This window comes from Aegilops tauschii, chromosome 7, assembly GCF_002575655.3.
Source record: "Aegilops tauschii subsp. strangulata cultivar AL8/78 chromosome 7, Aet v6.0, whole genome shotgun sequence".
NCBI classification, from domain to species: domain Eukaryota; kingdom Viridiplantae; phylum Streptophyta; class Magnoliopsida; order Poales; family Poaceae; genus Aegilops; species Aegilops tauschii.
Window position 1 is genome coordinate 508,931,450 of NC_053041.3, and position 4,724 is coordinate 508,936,173.

Consider the following 4,724-nt stretch of genomic DNA (forward strand, 5'->3'; position numbering starts at 1 on the left):
ATGTCACCACATGATTAGGCCACCTCTCATCAGAGGTCATCGCAACTTTGGAACATGGGGGAAAAGATCGATAACGTGGCTCCAACCACGTTAACGTCGAAGAGAGTCGGATGACGCAAGGCTGGCATGCTACAACAGTACCACCTTGCTGCCCTTCATGTCACCACATGATTAGGCCACCTCTCATCAGAGGTCATCGCAACTTCGGAACAACCGGGTCGTGGCCTTACAAGCAACGAGGTATTTATCGACACTCACATGCCACGCACAAACTTTCACAGGAACATGCAAAACATCTGCCATATCAAATGTTCAAACATGCTTGCCTGGTTCGGAGAAGTCGGAGTCTAGCTCGGCGAAGTTCGCGGCTCCGTCACCTCTCCCGGAACCTACGGCAATCACGAAACGGGGTACTAACGTGAAAACCAACACATGCACAGAAACTTTGCCAAATATTTTTCAAATAAATCCCATAAAAAACTAGACAAAATTTGGAGATTGACAGAAAAAGAATCACTCAAAAATACCTTTTCATTAAAAAGTTATAAAGGTTTCTGTCCAGGGACCTTTCTGTAATGAAACAGAAAAGTTCCAGGGTTTTAACTGAGAAAACAGAAAACGCTTCGGCTGGGAATGCGCAAGCGCAAGGAGAAAACGTATTTTGCCCGAAGGCGCCAACAGAAAACGGTTCGGGGAAATAAAACAGAGGCTGACACGCGGGGCCCGCATGTCAGGTTTGAAAGCTCGCCGGCGCCCGAAGACGGCGATGGACGCCGGCGTCGAACCACGGCGAGTTAGGAGAAACGGAGGGTACCAAGAGCTTCAGTGTCTTCTTCCGCATCGGTGGGTGGTGGACTCGTCCAACGGGGAGCACCACGTCGACGGCGACACTATCTCCGGCGGACGGCGGTTCGGGTGAGGTTGGGGAACTCCGGTGGAGGGCTGCAAAGTACGAATTGAGGCGCGGGTCAGAACGGGTGATGCAAGGGGAAGCTACTGGCAAGAGAATGGGGGCTGTGGAGCACACACGGGGGCGAATCGGGCTGGATCCCGTGGCGGGTCGCGGCGGCCGGAGTCGAGGAAGGAGACCCCCTCGCGGCTCTTCCAGTGGCTGGGCGTGCTCTAGGGGAAGTGTAGGGCTGGTGGGTGCTCGAGTTGAAGCTCGGGGCCCCTATTTATAGGCAGATCGACGGGGTGGCCGTGAACGGAGAATCTCCGGCGAGCGATTACGGTGGAGCAGTGGGTTGGCAGGGGGTTTGAGTGGTCGAGCAGCATCAGTGGTTGTTACGGGACTCGTTTTGCAGCTAAACGGAGCTGGCCCTGGCGTAATGGCGTCTGTCCACGGTGAGGTGACCGCACGGGCTCAACGGCGGCAGAGAGCGCGCTCCGCGCCCTGGGGTTCACGACGAGAGCGGCAGCGCATTCGGGGGAGTGGACGGCCACCCGGCGGTCTCCAGTGGTTTGGGCGGTGCTGGGTGGAGTCGGCGGCGCCGTGTCTCCCGCTGGCGTCCGCAAAGCCGCCGCCGGCGTCGGTCACGGGGCGGCGCACCTTCTGTTGCTCGTCGCCGACGCCCGCAAGATGCCAGGCACTCGTGCGGTGAAGGAACGAGAGGGTGAGGACGAGGAGCAAGGCGACGCGAGGGTACTGGCGAGATCGATGCCCGTTTCTGAAGAAAACGACAGCAGCCACTTGACTGAACTCTGAACTTACTGAATCTTGACAGTGACCAAGCATTGCAGGTGTTCGACAGTAGGTTTTGGTAAAGAGATAAATTTTTCTGGGGCTGTAACTTGGTGAGACGATCACTCAAAGCACCCAGGGGCTGCCTGAATTTACTTGGAATTTTTGGAGAAGGTTTTGAATGAATTTCACCAAATTTGGCAAATCTGGTCCAAACTTGCAGCTGATGTAGTTTGAAAATTTTGAACTGGAGACCAGTGGATCTTCATGGTTCTAGGTTGAGGGTTCAAAGGACTAGGAGGGGAAAGAAGTTTGGTGGTAAAAGTCCAAACAGAAAATGGAGTTCCTTTGTAAATCTCCAAGTGCTATAAGAGAAGACAGAAATTTATTTGAATAGAATTTGAATGGAAAAGATCACATGAGGAGGTTCAACTTGCTGGATTTGATGCAAATCATGATCCAAAGGTGAGGGAAGGGTTAGGAGAGAGGATTTGCACTAATGCCATGGCAAGAAGGAATAGTTGAAAGTGGCAAAGGACTTTCCAAAAGCCATAGTGCATTCTCAAAAAGGATTTCAAAAGTTATTCTCTCAAATGAAAAACATTTTGTCTTGAGCCCAAATGAAGAGCAAGAACTCCCCAGGTCAAAGGCAGATCTTGGGTGAATTCAAATAAAATTTTTGCCATAAAGAAAAATATTTGAGAGTGAGAGTTCTCCTGAAGAAAATTTTTAAATCACTCCCTTCAAGTCAAATAAAAAATCTTTTTTGAAATATTGAATAGAAAATTGGGTGTCACACACCGACTGCAACCCCACGCCGCACCAGAACCAGTTATAACCCTTCTCCTCCACTCAATCTGTGACTCCACTGCCGCGTCATCCCATCTCTGAGTCGTTCCCGTCCGGGGCCTCACCGTCGTCCACCACCTCGCTGCGCTCGGTGCAGCATGGTCAACAAACGAGAGTCATCGGAAGAGAACTGTACGTGGAGAGCCTGATGGCTGGGACCCATGAGGTTCATTGTCGCACGCAAGGAAAGTTCCTCCTTATTAAGCTGAAAAAATGTTTCCTCCACCTGACAGCTGGGACCCACCAGTTGTATCTTCGCATGGAAGGAAGTGCCTCCTTGTTATGCGAAAAAAATTATTCCTCCCGTTGACAGCTGGGACCCGTCAGATTTGGTGGCTGACTTGTGGGCCTACTAAGCGGACGTGTACGCAGGGCTTTGTCAACTTAATCAACAAATGATTCTAGCAGCTGGACCGTTGGATGTTAATCCAACAGCCGTGCTCCTTCTTCAACCTCTATTCTTGCTCCTGTCTCCCGTGGGCGGCACCGCGGCTGTGCTACCGCGCACCCGAACCAGTCAAGTATCCCACACCTCCCCATCTGCGACTCCACCGCCCTGTCTTCCCCATCTCCGGGTCCTTCCAGTCTGGGGCCTCGCCGTCGTCCACCGGCCTTTGGTGCGCTCGGCACAGTGTGGTCAACATGGGCAACAACCGAGAGTCATCGGAAGATGACTGTACGTGAGAGGCTGACAGGGGGAACATACCATGCCCATGGACACATGCATGCAACGGAACGCGGCGTGGTCAACGTGGTCAAGGAACGACTTCCATCAGAAGTGTACTCTACGTGGAGAGGCTGACAGCTGGGTCCACAGCCGCAGCAAGGAAGTGCCTCCTTATTACGCGAAAAATAATGATTCCTCCACCTAACAGCAGGGACCCACCAGACGGGCCACTGTATTTTGCGAAAAAAATGTTTTCCCCCTGACTGCTGGGACCCACCGGATGGGTCACTGTATTTCATGAAAAAAAGTTCCCCCCGCTGTCAGCTCGGACCCACCGGAAGTTGTCAGGACCGGATTTTCGGGATAGTAATTTCCCAAAAAGACAGCCCTTGTGCTCACCAGCCCCAGGATTACTGTTAGCTGATGAGGCACAATCTTGATACAGAAATTCCAAGCAAAGTACAAGATATGTAGTACAAGACCATTGTGGCCTCTGAGTACAACAATTGGTTTCTAGTGGTTGAAGGCGGAAGCGGTTTGTGGTTCATCTGCGTCTATGGGACTCCATTTCCCACAGGAACAGCTGACCAGGATAACTCCTATCTTCGCGCGGCTTCTATCTCCATTTCCTAGGTTCCAGGACTGTCATCGCGGCGCTCCTCTCCATGCAAGAAATCTGGCCAAGACAATAGCCAGGGACAAGCCAGTGAGTACTATTGAATGTACTCGCAAACATCATGAAAACAGGTATAACATAGCAGGTGATAATCATGCACTAAAATAATCCACGATCACTTAGTCAGTCCCAAAATGAAACTCATGATGCACGTAAGCAGGGAATTAAAAATGCACCGTTCAGGTGTCTGAAGCGACACCTTGAATGGGTAGTAATATAAAGCGTGCCTCAGTCGGGCGTCTGAGCGACGTCACATATAAGGCTTATATAAAAGAATAACAAACATGCCACAGTCGGGCATCTGAGCGACACCACATAAAGGGCTTATAAGGTAAATAAATAACGAGCATGCCACAGTCGGGCGTCTCAGCGACACCACATAAAGGGCTTATAAGGTAAATAAATAACAAGCATGCCATAGTCGGGCGTCTCAGTGACACCACAGAAAGGGCTTATAAGGTAAATAAATAACAAGCATGCCACAGTCGAGCGTCTCAGCGACACCACATAAAGGGCTTATAACGTAAATAAATAACAAGCATGCCACAGTCGGGCATCTCAGCGACACCACATAAAGGGCTTATAAGGTAAATAAGCATGGTGAATATCCAGGAGGTAGAACCGTCCCGGGGATACTCAATAATTCAAATAATGTAAATGGTTAGTCCATAATAATAATAATAATAATAATAATAATAATCACAAGTCACAAGTCATGATCCAAGTTCTGGTTTAACAGTTTTTCTCCTCCGAAGACCGACACTTGACCCATCCCAGACGGTAGTCCTTCACCATGGACACGGCTATTCGAATAGATGTATAATCTCTGCAGAGGGTGTACTCTTTACCCA